Consider the following 12,436-nt stretch of genomic DNA (forward strand, 5'->3'; position numbering starts at 1 on the left):
AAAGCAGGGTAGAGCCCTGGGCTCCTAGGTTGGCTGGGGTCCCAGCAGGTGGTTGGATTGAGAGGAGCAGTGTCCCACCTGTGTGTATTGGGTTAGAGCTGGTTGCCTGGGAAACAAGCAGAGCTGTTGGGTGGGGCATGGTACACTGACCTGAGACTGCTGCTAGGCTGCATTCATGAATTTTTCAAATATTCTTTGAGTTATATTAAACATGACAGGAGCAATGTTTTTACATGTAGATACCCATATGGCCAGCTTCCCCATCAAGGTACAGTATACTGCTTGGAAAGAAAAAGATGTTTCCACAATTGTGAGCATTTACCATATTTTAGTTAATGTTTGATTGGTAAGAAGAGATTGCTATGACAGCATTTAACACGGGGCTTGCTTGCTGTTTCAGGTGGTCAGTCCATTATTATCATGATGAGAAGCATGCTATAGGCAGGCATGGTGCTAGGAAAGTAGCTGAGAGCTCACATATGATCAGAACCAGGAAAAATAAGAGACTTGGGTTCTGAACCCAACCCCAGTGACATACCTCCTCCAACAAAGACCTTAACCCTTGTTCCACTAACTGGAGATCAAGCATTCAAATATACAAGCATGTGGGGGCCATTCTCATTCAAACCACCACACTGCACTTACAGAGGTTCAGTCCCAACATGTGTATCAAGCAGTTCATAATCGTCTGTAAGTCTAGTTCAAGGGGATCCAATGCCCTCTTCTAGCCTTCGAGGGTACCCGGCATGTACATGGTATACATATATAAAAGCAGATAATATACATATGTTGTGCGTAACTTTAAAAAGCAATGCTTGCTTCTTGCCAGGTGCTAAAGCCTGCACTATGCCCGGAGATCAGTCACTGCCAAAGGCTGTCTCACTCAGCGACCGCCCCCAATCCCACACCCTTGGCTAGCTTTGTCAAGTCACCCAGTTTCACTCAGCTCTGCCAAGTCACCAGCTGAGACTTTCCCCATGAATGCTTGGAGCTACAATAGCTCTCCACTGTCCAACCACCCCCTCTTCTAGCTCCGCCAAGCCACCAAGGACTGCCCAGCTGTGCCTTTTCTCTGTCCAACCCTTTAAAATCAGTCAGATAGCACAACTGCTGGGCACAGAATATGTTGCCCTAAACTCATCAGCTATTCTATTATCAATATTCTGCTGGTGGCAGAGTATGCCACTGGTTCTAGTCGCCAGGCCTTACATGGTGTTCGTGCTCCTCTCCCCAAAGCCTAGCTAAAAAGCTACCCCTCTATCTCATCCCCTCCTTTTTCTCTTGGGTCCTGGAAATCCCACTTTTTTTTCCTTCCCCAGCAATTGGTTCCCACCATCTTTATTGACACAATCGAGAACCAATTAGGGAAACAATACCTCCACCTGCATAATCTAAAAATAACAAATTATTTAATTAATAATTTTTTAAGGAAAAGTTATAAATCTCCCCAGCATCTACAAGGTCCTTATGGGTCCCTTCCCAATGAACAGCCTCCCATTAAAGTATTTGCCCTCCTGACCAGAGATTCCTTCTGCTGCTCATCAACTTCATGTAAATACAATCACATGTATATGGCTCTTCTGTCATGGCTCTGTGACTCACTTACTCTGCTGTGATATATGAATATTTAGCAGAGTATTGTGAATATTTAGTGATTATTATGAATATTCACTACCTTATCATGAATATTCAACTGCTTATTTGGAGACATTTCACTTCAGCAAGTTGACTCTGCTTCTGAGAAGGCTCTAAGATTTTTCTCTCCACTATTTTTGTTTCCAGATCTGAATCCAATCAACAAGCTTACTCTAGCTTCTTCTTGAAGTTTTGAGTTATACTGAATTCAACAGGTGGATAGATAATGATGATATTCAAACTTTTGATCCTTTGTACTGAAAGATCATTTTTCCCTAACATCTTCCATGAATAAAACATAATAATAGTTGTGATGGTTTGTATATACCCAGCCCAGGGACTGGCATTATTTGAAGGTGTGGCCTTACTGGAGTAGGTGTGTCACTATGGGAGTGGGCTATAAGACCCTCATCCTAGCTTCCTGGAAGTCAGTATTCTGCTAGCAACTTTCAGATAAACTTGTAGAACTCTCAGCAACTCCTGCACCATGCCTGCCTGGATGCTGCCAGGGTCATGCCTGTTCCTGCCTGATAATGAACTGAACTTCTGAACCTGTAAGCCAGCCCCAATTAAATGTTTTCCTTATAAAAGTTGCCTTGGTCATGATGTCTCTTCATAGCAGTTAAACATTAAGACAATAGTGATAATAAAACATGTTAATGTTAATTCCTTTCAGAGGTTAATTCACATATCTTTCATTATACAGCAAGAATTTTTCAGGTCTTAGCAATAAGTCAGGTGTGGCAGATATGGGACATATTTATCCATTAGTGAAAAAAATCCATGGACAAATTTAAATGTGGCAGTGTAATAAAAGGCCAGAAAAAAAGGCAAAGCTCAGAACAATAATAAATGGCCAGCTTCAGGAGGGTTAGGGGAAGCCATCAAGAAGAAGTCCAAGCATGCAAGTTAACAATGCCGATGCTCTTAAGTCAATGACGAGTAAAACCTTCTTAGAACAGAGAGCAGATTCTTGAGGCAATACAGAAAAAAGCTGCAGAAAATAAGGGTAGAGAGAGAAGCAGAGATCCCAGGAAAAGTTCCAAGGTGAGGTAAGAAACAGGAGGCTTAAACAGAAGAGGGACTCTAGCAATTGAATGGGCAATGGTTTGGAATGGGTTAGGAGTACAAAAGGGTGCTAACAAAGAGGCATTTCTCAGCAATGGATAGTGGCCAGTGCCTTTAACTGAGATAGTACAAAGAAAGAAAAAAAAAGAAAGAAAGAAAGAAAGAAAGAAAGAAAGAAAGAAAAAAGAAAGAGAAGGAAGGAGGAAAGAAAGGAAAGAAAAAGGGAAAAAAGGAAAGAAAGAAAGGAAAAAAGGAAGGAATGAAAGGAAAAAAGGAAGGAAGGAAAGGAAGAAGGAAGGAAGGAAAAGAAAGAAGAAAGGAAGAAAGGAGGAAGGAAGGAAGGAAGGGGAAGGAAGAAAGACAGAAAGAAAAGAAAGAAAGGAAAGAAAGAAAGAAAGAAAGAAGGAAAGAAAGAAGGAAGGAAGGAAAAGAAAGAAAAGAAAAGGCAAAGAACTGGACAAAATCCAGGCTGCTTCAAAGGGAGGCAGCAGATTGTGCTGTAGAAAGATGTGTCACATGCTAAGGACATTTTGTCTTCTTGCTGTTTTATTGGAGCTCCTTCTAACTGTTAGGATACTAGAGGAAAGGAACAAAAGAAAATTAAAAGAAAAATTAAACTTCCAGTATTAAGTTCTGTTGGCCTGTAACATGCACAGATTGGTCACATATACACATTCTCATTTCATTCTTCTGACAACTTCAGAAGAGGAGAAAGCAGGGATAATGAGTTTATTCTCACAAATAAAACAAATCCCTAGAGTTCATAGGTAACCTTGGGGCTAGCACAAGGGCAAACATTTAGTAAGCTATCAGTTCAAGGTTACATAGACCCTTCACAGACTTTGTCTGCCAAATTGTTTTCTAGAAATATTTGGTATAAGAGTTGCAATAAATTTATCACTTTTCTTTTCTTGGACATCATAATAAATCTAGATATACATCATCTATTTCAATACAACAGTGGAAGTGCCATTATTGCTAGCCTTATTTTAGAGGCATGTAAATTAAGACAGAGAGTTTAAGTCAACTTTTAAAGCTTTCACAAATGTTAAATGCTGGAGCTAGATTTCAGGCAGGATAAACCCTCTCAAAGGCTGTTTGCCCATGATAAAAGTAAGCTATTACAGATTGAAAATGTAAATCTGCTGAAAGTCCATTTTGCTACCTCTGGTATAAAAGCACGGACACACAGTAATGCCAAATGCTAATATTCTCTCAGACCTTCAGTAACTCTATAAAGCCAAATGGATACACAAAGATTCCAGATATTTTGCTCCTCATTGTCAATATTAACTAATCAATATATTTTGGTAGTTCTTCCCTCTACCCTCTCGATAATGATCAAGACACAATGCCTGACGACCACCACACACACACATACACTTGCCTTTCATCCCTAGCAACATCTTTCTAGAGTCTCCAGTGTGGTCATAGAAGCTCTGAATTATTAGGGCTGTCAGCAAAGCTTGCTTTGTAATTTTCTCAGAAAATATAAAACATCTGTTACAGAGCCAACAATGTTTGATCATAAGCATTTCATAAAGACATAAGTTAAACAACTGCTGTGCCAATCTACCCAGATAGAAAATAGTATTCATGAGACCTCCAAATGGTCTTCTGTCTTTTAGTCAAACAATGCCAGACACTCTCAGAACGACTCTTGTTAAAAATATTTTGGGTTTTACAAATCCTGAGCCTACTCTTCCAGGACATTCTGTCAAATACCACCCACCTAAAAGTGGAAGGTGTCAGGAAGAATATAATCGAATGACCTCTAGTGATAGTCAAAAATGCTTGGTTCCACAGAATTTACAGTTCCCAGGGAGGCTTATTATAAAATGAAGATGACGGTCCTGATCTCTGACCACAGCACTGTGATGACACTGCCTTCCCTTTGTATGTATCCCCTCCCCTAGCACATTAACAGTCTGCCTCTGCAGAGAAAAAGGTCACCAGACCTTTAGCCTATGGTAATATAGTTAAGCATATATCCATCTACACAAGATTTTCACATCCTTTCAGATGAGTAAACTCTCGAGATCCATTCCAACTGCTGTTCCTTTGACTTCTTTCAGTAGGATGGGCCATTCTGCCATTGTATCCCCAGAGAATTCTGTTCATGTCTCAACAGTGGTCACATGCATTCTGCTAAACTCTCTCTTTTACAGGCTTTTGGTCCATTATGATAAAGGTTGACTTAATCCATCTTCTGTTTTCTAGAAGCACACATGAAATACCACGCTTCCATTCAGCTTCAAGTTACTATGATAAAATACCTGAAACAATTATAAAGTCAGCCAGGAAGCAAATAGTTGACAATGCTTTGTTGACATGTCCTGAATGACATTACTTTTTCCACTAGACTCCATATCCTAAAGGTTGAAACACCTGTTAATATTGCTGTAGGCTGATAGCAAAATGTGTGATTTTTGGAGAGCATTTAAGATCAAAACCTTAATGAATGCAGTACCTGCTAATAGTTGTGGCGCACACTTTTAATCCTAGTAAAAAGGAGTCTGATATAGATAGATAGATATCTAAAAGTTTTGGGCCAGCCTGGTATACATAGTGAACTGCAGGCTAGCCAAGGATATATTGTGAAGTCCTGTCTCAATAAATAAATAAATAAACAAACAAAACATCAATAGATGTATTTATGAACAAATGTGATGTTGGGTCAATCCACCATTAGAGATAAACTTGTTCACTCTGTGCACAAAGAGAAAAGGCAAAAGGTATGCATGTGTCATATCCCTTCCTGGAAAAAATTTCCTAAAGGAAGAAGAGTAGATAGTAGGAAGACTTGGGAAGCTAGGGACTGTAACAGTGTAGGTCCAACCAGGAAATAATCCTATAGTAATTAAATGCAACTTTAATATAAATAATTATTCATTTATGATAGAGAAGTAACTTAAAATAGAAATAAAAGAGAAAACTCTGAGGGGTTCTTTGGACCATGGAAGTCCTACCAAGAAAGGGAAAACTTGGGAGGGGGCCTCATCCCCAAGACTGATGTCACCAAAGACGGTAGAGTTGCTCCTAACCAAATAGTAAGAAATCTGCTGGTCTGCCTGTTCTATGAAGCCACAATTATACTTATACCTAAACCGCACAAAAACCCAAGAAAGAAAGAAAGAAAACTTTAGACCAATTTCCCTTATGTATATCGAAGCAAAAATACTCAATAAGATTCTTGAAAAGAGAATCCAAAAACATATCAAAATGATTATCTCTCATGATCAAGTAGGCTTCGTCCCAGAAATGCAAGGATAGTTCAATATACTTAAAGTCATCAACATAATCTACTATATAAACAAACTCAAAAAAAACTACATGATTATCTCATTAGATGCTGAGAAAGCATTTGACAAAATTCAACAACCCTCATGATAAAAGTCTTAGAAAGATGAGGATTTCAAGGGCCATACCTAAATATAGTAAAAGCATTATACAGCAAACCAGTAGCCAACATCAAGTTAAATGGAGAGAAACTTATAGCAATCCCACTAAAATCAGGGACTAGACAAGGCTGCCCAAACTCTCTCTACCTATTCAACATAGTACTTGAAGTTCTAGCCAGAGCAAGTAGACAACAAAAAGAGGTCAAAGGGATACAAATTGTAAAAGAAGTGAAAATATCACTATTTGCAGATGCTATGATAGTATAGTTAAGTGACCCCAAAAGTTCCAACACAGAACTCCTACAGCTGATAACTTCAGCAAAGTGGCTGGATATAAAATTAACTCAAACAAATCAGTAGCCTTCCTCTACTCAAAAGATAATCAGGGTGAGAAAGAAATTAAGGAAATGACACCCTACACAATAGTCACAAATAATATAAAATACCTTGGTATACTCTAACCAAGAAAGTGAAAGATCTGTCTGACAAGTCTCTGAAGAAAGAAATTGAAGATCTTAGAAGATGGAAAGACCTCCCATGCTCATGTGGAATGGCAGGATTAATACTGTAAAAATGGTCATCTTACCAAAAAGCAATCTACAGATTTAATGCAATCCCCATCAAATTCTTCACAAGGTTAGAAAGAGCAATTTGCAAATTCATTTCAAATAACAAAAGACCCAGTATAGCCAAAACTATCCTCAACAATAAAAGAACTTCTGGGGGAATCACCATCCCTAACCTTCAGCTGTATCACAGCTCTATGGTATTAGACAGGCAGGTAGATCAATAGAATAGAGTTGAAGACCCAGAAGTGAGCCCACATACTTATGATCACTTGATCTTTGACAAAGGAGATAAAACCATCCAATGGAAAAAATATAGCATTTTTAACAAATGGTTCTGGTTCAACTGGAGGTCAGCATATAGAAGAATGCAAATTGATCCATTCTTATTGCCTGGTACAAAGCTCAAGTTCAAGTGGATCTTGTACCTCCACATAAAACCAGATACATTCAAACTAATAGAAGAGAAAGTGGGAAAGAGCCTTGAACACATAGGCACAGAGGAAATTTTCCTGAACAGAACACCAATGGCTTATGCTCTAAGATTAAGAATCGACAAATGGGACCTCCTAAAATGGCAAAACTTCTGTAAGGCAAAGGAAAATGTCATTATGACAAAATGGCAACCAACAGATTGGGGAAAGATCTTTACCAATCCCTCATACAATAGAGGGCTAATATCTAATATATACAAAGAACTCAAGAAGTTAGACTCAAAAGAACCAAATAACCCCTTTTAAAAATGGACTACAGCACTAAATGAAGAATTCTCAACTGAGGAATATGAAATGGCTGAGAAGCACCTAAAGAAGTGTTCATCATCCTTAGTCATCAGGGAAATGCAAATCAAAACTACTCTGAGATTCCATCTCACAACAGTCAGAATGACTAAGATGAAAAATGCAGGTGACAGAATATGCTTTCAAGGATGTGGAGAAAGAGGAACACTCCTCCATTGTTGGTGGAATTGTGAGCTGGTTCAACTACTGTGAAAATCAGTTTGGAGGTTCCTCAGAAAATTGGACATAATACTACCTGAGGATCCAGCTATACCACTCTTGGGCATATACCTGGAAGACGCTCCAACATACAGCAAGGACACGTGTTCCACTATGTTCATAGCAGCCTTATTTATAATAGCCAGAAGCTAGAAAGAATCCAGATGCCCTTCAACAGAGGAATGGATCAGAAAATGTGGTACATTTACAATGGTGTACTACTCAGCTATTAACACAATGACTTCATGAAATTCTTAGCCAAATGGATGGAACTAGAAAATGTCATCCTGAGTGAAGTAACCCAATCACAGAAAAACACACATGGTATGCACTCACTGATAGGCAGACATTAACCCAAAAGCTCAGAATACCCAAGATACAATTCACAAACCACATGAAGCTCAAGAAGAAGGAAGACCAAAGTGCAGATGCTTCAGGCCTTCTTAGAAGGGGGAACAAAAATACTCATGGGAGCAAATATGGAGACAACATGTAGAGCATAAACTGAGGGAAAGTCCATCCAGAAACTGCCCCACCTGGGGTATCCAACCCTTATACAGACACCAAACCCAGACAATATTGCAGATGCCAAGAATTGTATGCTGATGGGAGCCTAATGTAGCTGTCTGCCAGAGCTTAACAAATACAGAGGCATATGCTGGCAGGCAATCTTTGAACTGAGAACAGGGTCCCCAATGGAGGAGTTAGAGAAAGAACTGAAGTAGCTAAACAGGTTTGCAACCCCATAAGAAGAACAACAATATCAACCAACCAACCCCCACCCCCACACCTCCCAGGGACTAAACCACCATCCCAAGAGAACATAGGTATGGACCTATGGCTCCATCTGTATATGTAGCAAAGGGTGGCCTTATTGGACATCAATGGGTGGAGAGATCTTGGTTCTGTCAAGGCTCGATACCCCAGTGTAGAGGAATGTCAGGGTGGGAAGGTAGGAGGGAGTGGGTGGGTGGGTGAGGGAGTACCCTCACTGAAGTGGGGATGGAGGAGAAACCAAGAAAGGGCATAACATTCAAAATGTAAATAAAAAATCCAATAAATGAAAATATATTTTAAAAAAAGAACGAGGAAATGAGGGGAGAAACATGTGCACTTAAGATAACGAGAATTTTCCAAGTTACTGTGGACTTATGAGTCTGATGGCACACATGTAAATGCCCATGCATGTACAGATCATACACATAATGACCCTCCTTTGTGATTGACTCTAATTGCTCAGTGGTTATCTATGATTTATGATGTGGTAGATATGGCCCATCACCCCGCAGAGAAAATTCCTCCACTAATGAGCAAAAGAAAATAGCTTTTAACAGCACAGTTTTAGCACTGGGGAATAGAACCTATTTGGAGACTGACATGAAGGCAGTCTTATAATCAATAATCCCTGTACTGGTGATCCTGGAGATGTTTAGCATAAAATAAAGGGTGTGTGTGTGTGTGTGTGTGTGTGTGTGTGTGTGTGTGTGTGTGTGTGTGTGTGTGTGTTTGTGCCACAAATGCAGACAAAGATGTGTTAAATTAGATATTTTAAAATGTCAATCTCAACTAATCACAAGGAAAATGCAAATCAAAACCAAAATGAGTTATCACCTCACTCTAGTAGAAATTGCTATCATGAATTAGACAAAAATATCTGCTCAGAAATGGAAAGATTGTTTAAGAAGAAGATGGTGAACATCAAAGAAACTCTGCCTTCCAGACACAACAGGAATGATCCATATATTACCTCACAGTGAATATGGCTCACATCCATGTGGGGTAGTTAGCCAACACAGAACAGACTCCAATCTCTGTGTGTGGGGTAGGGTGGGGGATAAGGTGCTTTTGCTTGGTTTGTATTTTTTTGTCTTGTCTGTTTATGGTTTGCCTGTTTTGAACTTTGGTTTTTATTGTTATTGTTTTGTTGTGTTGTTGTTGTTGTTTGTCTTTAGAGAATTTTTTCAGGGAACAAAAGAGCATTAATTGGGTGGGGAGGGGAAAGGAGAAGTCCTAGAAGGAGTTGGAGGAAGAGAAAGAATGTGATCCAAATATATGGTGTGTCAAACAATTAATAAAAGATGTATGTTTTAAAAAATGTTTCTATGAGGTATATCACACCAACCAGACACCTGAGTTCAGTCCCAAGACACACTTGATAGAAGGAGACAACAGATTCCCTAATTTTCTTCTAACCTCCATGGCCATTAATGTGTGTGTGTGTGTGTGTGTGTGTGTGTGTGTGTGTGTGTGTGTGTGTGTATGTGTATGTGTGTGTGTGTCTGTGTGTGTGAGTCTATCTGTCTGTCTGTGTGTGTGTCTGTGTGTCTGTGTGTGTGTCTGTGTGTGTGTGTCTCTGTGAGTGTGTTTGAGCATGGATTCAGAGGACACACATTAATGCTACAATGTTTAATGGACTGTATCATTTGGAGGATTGTGTACAGGATGTGGACACACTGCTGTTGGACTGTATATTAGCACATGTCATTGGTATAATGTATAACAGTGCAATCCCACTGGTGGAATGTGTTTCAGAAATGTCATTGTGGAAGCAGTCTTTCTCAGAAACCAAATGAGAACTCTGTCTGCTCTAACAATAGCCACTGGGTTTATGTTTACAAGAGATGAGCTCATCAGCTTGTAAACCTGTATTAGTGTCTGAGGTCCACCAAGGCATGCTGCAGAAGGTTAGGAACGACAAGATCATGCCTGCCACAGACTACACTTGTTACCCAAAGCAAAGAGTTTGAAAAAAACAAATGGAAGTAGATAATAATTCTCTAAAGATTTCCCATGTATATTAAAGAGAAATCAGCTATTCTATGACTTGCTGGAATAAAAATATACCCTTCTTAATATTAGAATTACTGGAATAAGATGTTATGATCCTTAGAAGGAAAATTATGTCCCTGCTATTTTCCCAGTAACAATACATCACTTTTCTGTCTGAAACAAAGACTCAGTATCTAATTAATTGTTCTTTCCTTTTCTTCCATTCACCTTCCATTTCCTTGACAATAGATTTCAAATTAAACATAAGGAACGATTTTGAACATTCAAGCTTTACAAAGAAAGAGAAACTTGATTGATTCAAAGTTTTACTTCATGTACCTACAATTTCCCAGTAGTACTATTTCTCAATCAGAATTTGAATAATCTTTACAACGCATATCCCCCCAAACTCAAATTTAATGACTCACTAGGTTCAGAAGGAGAAATAACAGCTGCAGCTTGTCCCGCCGCGCCGTTCAGTAATGACAATGTTAGACCACATTAGCAATTGTGACATTAATAAAAAGGAGCCCACAGGACTAACCAGAGACAGCTGATTGTAGTCAAATGTAGGTCAGGCTTTGTTTGCTCAGAACCTGGTAATAAATTCCCAGGTAAGTGCTCTCGTGTGTCAGGCATATATGTCAAGAGCATAATTCCAGCCTTACTAAATGATTCACACTTTTAAGTTGCTCTAAGCCATTTTTGAATTATTGTTAAGCATTTAATTCTACTGCCAAGCCTAGAGGCTCCTTAAAATTACTAACTTATGTGACATTACAGTGTGCTTTTCCTTTCAGCAACACTTCAGAGCACCTTAGAGGGTTCCACATTAATATCCTTGATCCTGAAGTTCTTAGTAGAAGAAGCTAGGGGGGTCACCCCTAATTTACAGCATAATCATGGGAGAAATGGAACACATGCTAAGAAGACATCTGTCGTTGCAGAGTGCTCATTGTCCCAGCCTTACCTTGATGTCACAATCTCTACAGAGCCTTGCGATTGGCTTCCTACAAAGAAGTCTAAGGTCTTAAAGATGTAAGATTTCTCGCCTAAGAAATGAAGCTATGTGTCCATGAAACAAGCACAAACACAGATGCTCTCAGCAACTGGACTGATAACAGCTCAAAACCAGAAGCCACCCAATCGAGCAGAATGGGGGATAACAATGACACGACTCCCACAGCAATAAAATACAGACCCAGGTAAAAATCAGTGAAAACCTTACACAGTCAGCAATAGAGGGAAACCACAGAACCACATAAGAATCAGGATAAGTCTCTAAAACCATTATAATCATTATAGTGAAGTAGCTACACTCCAAACACGAGGTATCTGGATTCCATGCACGTGTGAGTGATATGGACCGGAGCAGAGCAAGTATGGCCTGCAAGGAGCAGGACAGCAGTTTAGGGAATGGGGAAATGTCCTAATCTTATTTAAGGTGTATTATATGCAAGTATAGACTTGCCTGTCTACTGAGATCTACAGCTAAACTCCAGCTCAGGAGAAAGAAAATTTAAAAACGCAGTTGAGGTATGAGCCCCTACACGAACACTATATTAAGTAAGCTCCCTCCATTAAATCCTTGAGTAACTCTGGTCTCACAGAGCAACAGGAGATGCTTCCTGATTCAACAGCCCAAGAGATTAAGTGTATCTTTCCAAAGTGAAATGTAGAAACCATTTCTGTTAACGTGCATCTTATTTCTATTACTTGTACTGGAAGACAAGCTATGAATTGGAAAGATTAGAAAAATTCTAATGGACATCAATGCAGTTAAGCACTTGAAGATAATTTACATTAACACGAAGAAGCCAATGCATGATGAGTGAAAACTACTACTAAACGGTGCAAAAATTATTTGTATTCCTAGGCAGAGTTTACCTGACTCTTCCGGCATAAACTCTGTGCCTTTCATACAGGGACTTGGGATTTGGTTGCAATGGTGAATTGCTTGGGAAGCTAGTTGGTTGATTGGTTAGTAGGCTGGGCGGCT

This window comes from Rattus rattus, chromosome 12 (assembly GCF_011064425.1).
Source record: "Rattus rattus isolate New Zealand chromosome 12, Rrattus_CSIRO_v1, whole genome shotgun sequence".
NCBI lineage: Eukaryota > Metazoa > Chordata > Mammalia > Rodentia > Muridae > Rattus > Rattus rattus.